Source organism: Setaria italica, chromosome IV (genome assembly GCF_000263155.2).
Source record: "Setaria italica strain Yugu1 chromosome IV, Setaria_italica_v2.0, whole genome shotgun sequence".
Taxonomy (NCBI): domain Eukaryota; kingdom Viridiplantae; phylum Streptophyta; class Magnoliopsida; order Poales; family Poaceae; genus Setaria; species Setaria italica.
This window is the reverse complement of record NC_028453.1, coordinates 12,726,456-12,734,544: the sequence shown is the minus strand read 5'-3', so window position 1 is coordinate 12,734,544 and position 8,089 is coordinate 12,726,456. Positions and strand designations below refer to the sequence as shown.

General features: G+C 48.5%; 1 long non-coding RNA gene across 2 annotated transcripts; it reads right to left on the bottom strand.

Moving 5' to 3' along the window:
* Positions 1-1,911: 1,911 nt before the first annotated feature.
* LOC111257099 lies at positions 1,912-2,768 on the bottom strand. Of its 2 annotated transcripts, none has more exons than XR_002677478.1 (2): positions 2,394-2,768; positions 1,912-2,294 (listed from the first exon to the last, which is right to left on the bottom strand). It is a non-coding gene; the product is annotated as an uncharacterized LOC111257099 (long non-coding RNA). The 2 variants fall into 2 exon arrangements; XR_002677479.1 differs by having other exon boundaries at positions 1,912-2,291.
* Positions 2,769-8,089: the final 5,321 nt, after the last annotated feature.

Below are 8,089 nucleotides of genomic sequence, written 5' to 3'. Positions count from 1 at the left end.
GGATCCTAGAGCTAAGATTACTGGTTTTAGCAATGTGCTTCAGCTGATGTCTCAGCTAACTGGTAAGGATTATTCTAGTTACTTAACTGATGTAAGAGCTGAATTGTCTACAATCTTTGGCAAATATGAAGCTAAGTATGGTTCTGTGAGGATGCAGAGGGCCACTCAGCCAGGCCCTGCAGGTAAGAAGAAGACTGCTTGGGGTAAGATCTTTGGTTCCCAGGCTGCTTCATCTACTTATTCTGCTGCTAGCCTTGGTGCTGGCATGGGTTCTACTTCTGTTTCCTCCTCCCTGTCTAGGAGACAATCTGCTAGTGCTTTGTTGCAAGCTGCTCAAACTGGTGCCTCTCTTGCTGCTGCTTCTGAACTGTCTGCTTACCTAGACAGTGACACTATCAATCAATATGATGATGACTTCAACATATTGACCTGGTGGCATGAGCATAAGTTATCATATCCTGTTCTGTCTATCTTAGCTAGGGATGTTATGACTGTGCCTGTCTCTACTATATCTTCAGAATCTGCATTTAGTACCACTGGCAGGATCATTGAGGAGCGGCGACGTCGTCTGACCCCTGAAATGGTGGAGATCTTGGCTTTGATCAAGGATTGGGAGCAAGGAGATGCAAGACTGCAGCATACCGTCGACGATACCGAACTTGAAGAGTCATTTGAGGATTTGTATCTTGATGAGTAAGTTTTCTACTCTCATTTAATTCTAATCAGTATACTCTCATTTACTTGTGTTAGTTGTTACTTCAGTATACTTGTGTTAGTTTTTACTTGAATTATTGGTAATCCTCCTATCTTTTTTTGCAGAAGCTAGATGCCTTCTGCCCTGTTGCCTGTTGGTGCTCTGTTAGTGTTCAGGAGCAAGTCAGCAAGATAGAACTCAGAAAGTCAGAAGTTAGAAGCCTTGTGCTGTTGTGCTTGTGACCTTGTGTAGATCTTGTGACTGTGAGTTGTGAACTTGTGTGATTGTGTATAAACAATGAACTTATGAGCTGGCTGTACTCTTTTTTCCTTTGTAGGGTTTTCTCACGAGGTGTGAGTTTTTACCTACAAAGGTTTTTAATGAGGCAGCAATACAAACAGCTCAAAATAATATTCATATTTGTTTGTGTTATTGTGATTGTGAATCTGTGTGAATGTTGGTGAATTTGTGAATCAGTTGAATCTGTTGAAAGTAAGTTACTGTGAATATTTTACTGTGAATCAGTTGAATCTGTGTGAATGTTGAAAGTATGTTACTGTGAATATGTTACCTATGAATATATTTGTGAATATGTTACCTATGAATATATTGAAAGTAAGAAAATGTCTTCCTTTGATAAATTAGATTCTGGTGAGAGCTTTTTATTAAAACGTTACACGGGCTGGCACGGGCACGGTGAGGCTGTTAAGGCCCGCCGGGCCAGCGGGCCGGCACGGCCTGCGTAAGAAGTTAGCAGGCCGGACCTGGGCCGCTCCTTCGGCCCGCGGGCCGGCCCGGCCTGGCACGACAGATAGCCGGGCCTAAACAGGCCGGGCCTATTCGTGCCCGTGCCAGGCCGGGCCGGGCCGCCCGTTTGGCTATCTATAGTCTCAGGAATATATAGTTTCATCAACCTGCCCGTAAATAATATCATTACAGATGATTGATGTTATTTATCAACTTCTGTTGTAATGAAACTGATTGCCAGTTATCCCATCTGCATGTCGATCTCTCCAGCTTTTTCCCCAGCGTTACGGTACATGCAGTTATGATGAACAATTCTTGACGACTTCCACTGGTCATTCAGTAGTTCAGCATTTCGTCCATCCTTCACCTTGTTAATTTTGGTTTGTGCCTTCTCACAGGGAACAGGAATAACAGGATCATGCTCCACAATCCAGATGATGGGCGCTAAAGGAATCAGGCCAACTTTGATCTTTTTTGCGAAGGGACTGGATCCCGTTTATTAAAAGAGCCTGGATCTTACAACCAACACCCTGGAGGAACTAGAAATTACAATCAAGTCCTCAGCACACATCCTCCAGTAATGTAAAGTTTCATGCAAGACCCTAGAACATTTCGAATTTGAAACAAAAGTTCTTAGGTCTTGACGCAGATCTCCTGGACATCGCACATCCTCTAGATCCGCCGGAGACGGAGAAGGAGCACGTCGCCCAGGACGAGAACTCAACCAAGACATCGACAGGGGCCTCCAGCTTGAAGCCGCAAACCATCTCCCCTCTGGCGTGCATCGGCCGACGCCGTCAAGATCTTGGAAGAGGAAAGAACCGGCAGCACCAACGAAGTCGACGCGCAGCTGCTGACGACATCAACAACCCGAAAAAGAGCCCCATGAAAGGGGAATCCAGTCCACCCTCTGCCTGGACAAAGGAGAACACAAAGCTCCAGAAGCTTTTACCTTCGCCGTCGCCGTCGCAGGAGAAGCTCTGGAGAAGCAAAATCATCCATGGGCCTGCCTCAGAAGGAACACCCAGCACCCCAGCAGGAAGAACACAGGGGATTTCAGCCGTCCTCATCCAACCTCCAGCGGAGACAAGAACAAGGAGGCAGATTATTGGCTCGCTCGACATCGCCGCCGGGAGCAAAGCTAACCCTAACCTACCTAATCCTAAGCTAGAAGGAGAGGGTGTGTACACCGGCCGACGATCTCGCAGCTCCCCATCCCCTCCGGTGCCAAACCGGCCACCGGAGGCGAGGGAAAGCTGACGAGATCGACGCTGGACACGAGGTCGCCCGCCGCTCGCCCTTTTCTTAACGTAGAGAGGGGAAAGCACAAGGCTCGCTCACATATAAGAGTATTGCTTTCCAACCTCTCCCGAGACACCTCTTGACTTGCCACAAAGACTCGACCACTAAAGCTTACACCAAGTTCCCCAATCACCTTGCCGTCTCCACTAAGGAAGAGGGTCTCTACGTCCCCGCACACGGTCTTCAACGCCGCTCCACACCAAGACGGAGGGTCGAAGACTTGCCGGCGAGCCACCAAGGCTCTAAGGCGCCGGCACACCTTGCACTCTCCCTTTCTCTAGGTCTATCCTAGCACTAATCACTCTCCTAAGTTTATGCTAAGCCTTAGAATAATCACTTAAGCATTTTTGGTGGCTTGGATATGTTCTTGATGAGTTTTGATCTCCAATGAACTTCTGTACACTCCAGCAACTTCAAATGGACGAGTAGAGGGGGTACGAATAGCCCAAGGACTCAAAGAGTCGTTGCTCTAACGTCCAATTAAAGTATACCATCGGAGCCCAAGGACTCAAAGAGCTGTTGCTCCAACGGCTAGTTAAAGTATACCATCGGATGTTCTGATGGTCAGTTTTAGCATGCATCGGAACATTCGGTGCAACTAGCCGTTGACCTCCCCGCGGCCAAGTTCTTCACTGACACATCCAAAATTCATCCGATGCTTCATCCGATGGTACTGTCGGATCATCCGGTGCTGATGGTTTTCTAGTCAAAATCTCTCTGGAATTGTAAAAAGAAAATATGCTTTGTCCGAAGGTCACTCTCACAAGGCATCGGAACATCCGATGCTATAGGGCTTGCTCTACCTCCTCTACGAATTGCTCCGACGCTTGTAAAATACCCACCATCAGATCATTCGATGGTCTTGTAGTTTAACAATCTCATAAGCACGAAGTCCCCCATCTGCACATGTGTAAATAAAACCTTCAACAAACACAGGTCTCCCGCTTAGAAATCCACTTCCAAAATATGCCTCCACAATGCTCCATGTATCCTTGTCCAGGTCAAACAAGAAACAGCAACGAGTTTTACCATCACAAACCAAGAAGGATTTTTCATTCAAGACCACGTAATCAGACAGCTTAACCTTCTTTTCCAGATGAACATACCCTTGAATGCTGTGACGCTCCCATTCATGTGCATCAGACAACTGATAGACGCCAAGAGTATCACTTGTAGCAATGATATCGGGACCAACTGTAAGAACAAGACCTACTGAAAAATCAATACCAACAGGCCTTGTTGCCTCAGAGCTATTGAGGGTTCCCATAGCCAAACTGAGAACATGTATGTCATTCGTTTTGTCTGAGACAGCATATATGGATGTGCTGTCACAGATAAAATGCCATGGGAAAGGCTGTTCCATCAGATCATCCGCATCAGCACATACAAATGTGTCGATCATGCAGTACGGCGTGAGATTCTGGTTATGGCATGCCAACCTTCCATCCATAATATTAATCTTAAACACAGTTGAATAACTAGGAGCTTGGCAAATAATATACAGAGCTTTATTCGTTTTGATAACAGAGTTCTCAAGCCTGAGAGCACATAGGAAACGCGTTTTGTTGAAAAAATCCCTGTGGGAATAGGAAAAAAAACGTGGCATTTTAAGCATCAAACAAGCGATAAACCTTAAAAATGGAGTTGAAGGCAGAATATTTATGACCTGCAACAAGTAAGCATCATGGAAGATTCTACCACATTGGATCTGGCTGGAACTTCCATCAACTCAAGGTTCATTGAAGGTGTCATTTCATTCTCTCTCTTCATTTCTGCAGGGGGCAGTGCATTCTCCTCATACTCCCTGGTGGTCAAGCAAAAAAAAACATTTATTTGCAGAAGTAAGAATTAGTTTCTTGTGATTGAAAAAGGAATTCATATCACAATGGAAGTATTTTAGCTACAGAACTTTCCAATACTAGATTGATATAATTCTGTCAACGATGTGATGCCACAGAGTAAGTACACTGATCCATCCGGTACTGGCACCCATCCTGATCTTGGCACAGCTTGTAGGCATAAACAAGACTGCCACAGAGTAAGTAGATGGTGTCGTCTTCTTCAACGTACACGCCACGGCCACGGATAGGGATGTAATCAGTAACGAGCTGGCCACACTTCCAGGCATAGGCGGTGGAGCAATTGTTGTTGGTCTTGACGGCAGCCCAGGCACAGATGGTGCAGTTGAAGACGACAGCAGGATGGTGTCATGTACCACAGCATACCCATTGATGACGCAGTGTTGCGCCTCCATGGCGGCCACCTGAACCCACTGCTCCGATTCCTTGTCAAGGCGTAGCATCACGAGGGAGGTTGGGCCGCAGTGCTTGAGGAAGCCTGGCGCCCAGAGATCGCCGGCGGCCGAGATGGGGCGGATCGGCATGAAGGGACGTGGCGGCAGGGGAGGCAGAGGATGTAAGCTGATCCTCTTGTCGGCGTTGAGTTCCGGAAGAAGCTCCATACGAGGGGGGACTCGACTTTGCCACTGGGGACACCGAAATCCAAGCAGAAGAGACAGAGCGCGAGCGAGCGGCCGTCGGGGCTCGGTGTGGCGGCGGCGGCGGCGCTGATCTGCGCTGAATCGCCCTTGGCATCGTAGTCGACGTCGTCTAGGATCTCGAGGGCGTCGTCGCTCCGGCCGAGCACGCGGCGTAGTGGGCTTGGTCCCGCGGAGGAGGCGGGAGTAAGCCGAGGAGCACCGACCGCGCGGCGCTGTCGTCGGCGCCGATCGGAACGCGCTCGTAGTCCCTGCCGGGGCCGACGGGCGGAACCCGCGACGAGCAGGACCGAAGCCAGGAGCACAAGCACCGGCCGAAAGTGCAGTCGGGATCGTCGTCGGCCACCGGCGGCGGCTGCATCGTGGATTGGATTCGGCACGCTGGGGTTTTGTTTTTCCTTTGTGGTTTGTTGGGCTTCTTCACAGATCACAGGGCATGTTTGGCAAGCCGGTGACATGACCCACCCACTTGGAACCTAAACCACCTCTTGGATTAGGTTGATCCAAAAGCAAACCAAGTTATTTGGGAGGTGCTGGTGCTGGAAAAGAAATTCAACCCAATCAAAATGATTTCAGAAAACAGTACAACCAGTTTCAGCAAAATGTTACTTTTTGGGAAGTAGTGTCATCATATGCCTCTGAGACGAAAGATTATGAAGCACATGAAGGAAAAGTAAATGTATAAAAAAAAGTATCGACAGTTTAAATTTTTTACAATAGTTAAATTGTCAATAGACCACAACAGTACAAAGCCACTATTTATCAGACAGCAAAGTCCATAGTTTACAATTTGGTTGTGTCCCCTAGCTACAAAATGATAACCAGGTCGCCTTGGCAAACTCACAAGCATCGCACTAGCACACTCGGAAGGCCATCTCGTGACTGTTCGCATCCAGTGTACTTGCAATTGCAAAAACAAAGCCCATCACAATATTAACTCTCTAATTTCACATTTGACACAGTTCTCCTGTTTTTACACTGTACCGAGTTTGTGCATCCCTAGTATACATACATACATGAAACTCAACGTTATTGAGTCAACCATGCCCCACGAAACGAACCATCAAAATGGATCACATGAGTACTCTTTAAATGAATCTTTTATTGACTAACTATGTACAAACCACCATGACGACAAACCCTCAGCAGACTTTCTTCAGGCCTTGGAAGGAGCAGTTTTCTTGTGGAACATTTTATAGGCATCGCTGTACAGCTACTACATTTGATAACCGCAAGAACAATCATGAAGACCTCCAGAATCCTGTCCCACTTCTTTGCAATGCCTTGCGGATCTCTGAGATACCAAAACAAGAAAGGATTAGAGGCTACCACAATAAAATGCCATTCAACACAACTAACCATCATGGCAGCAACCAATCCACAAATTCATCCAATTATAATCCAGGTTATCCATCAGGGCTACTACATGTTTCCATATTAGCAGCGTGCACTACAGTCAAAATCCACAAATGTATTTTGGACTAACCACCGACAGAGTTTCTTTCCTTTTATTCTCATTGGCCGCATGCTCAGAGGTATCGGCAATCTAGAACAATAAAGAACAAAAGCATACCAGGCTAGGAGAATCTACCTACTGGAACTGGAAGGAAGCTGCTATTATAATCATTTTAAACAAAAAATAATAATAGCGTCAACTTACCTTAGAGTGATTGCAGCTGGGGAAAATAAAGGCGATACAGACAGCAGCAGTTGCCCAAAGGCGTCCCAGATACTAGGAATGAAGTTTGCACACCCCGAAACCACTAGGAGGAGCACTGCTGTCATTATACCAAATCTTCTGTTGTCAGAGGAGAGAGGCCTTGCAGAAGCCAAGAGAAGCCCATCCAAATTAAGATCCTATTTGGATAGCAAGTGCTAAACTTTAGCACAGTCCTAAACTTTAGTACCCTCAAATGGAGTGCTAAAGTTTAGTACCTTGAGGTGTTTGGATATATAGGGTGCTAAACTTTAGCACATCTAGTGACAAAAGACAATTATACCCCTCCTTTCCCCCTCCTCAACTTCTTCCTTCAGCCACCGATTCCTCCTCGTCCCCAATTCCACCGCTCCCTCACCACCAGGGACTCACCGCCTCCATCCCTCCTCACCTCGCTCTCCAACCTCGGCCTCGGCTACTCCATCGCCATCGTGCTCGGCTTCCTCATCCTCCTCGCCTCGCTCCTACTCGCCTCCTACCTTTGCTTCCGCCACGGCGGCGGGGACTACTGGGCCGGGGGAGGCCTTCACCACGGCCTCAAGCTCCGGCCACCTCTCCATCACCGTCCCGCGCGTGCTCTTCGTCGTGGAGGGGTCCAAGTCCTGCTCCCCCGTCGAGCTTGGTGGCGGCGGGGTCCTTGTGGGCTAGCCTCTGGCGAAGGCGCGTGGCCTCGAGCTCGAGGCGCGAGGCCCAGGCCGCCACGACCACGGCCGTGATCTTGCGCGCCACCTCCAGTTGCTCGTATGGGTCCGGCGGCAGCGTGGCCACGATGGCGTCTGGTAGCCCCGCCACGGGCCTTGGCGCCTGCGCGGCGATGGCGGTGGTGGCCGAGGGTGTTGGCATGGAGGTCTGCATCATCGGAGGCGGGGAGAGTGTGGATCTGGGGCGGGGATAGCCGGTGGGATGGATGGCTGGCGGGAGGAGAAGCGGGACAGGCAGGTGGCAGAGAGGAGAGAGAGAGGAGAGGAGAGAGGGGGGCAACTAGGGAAAAAGTGAACTTGGGGACCACTTTTAGCACTGTTAGCAGGTTTTAGCACCCTTTTGATGTGCTAAAGAAAAGTGGGGTGCTAAACTTTAGCACACGTGTTAAAAGTGGTGTGCTAAAGTTTAGCACTTGCTATCCCAACAGGAC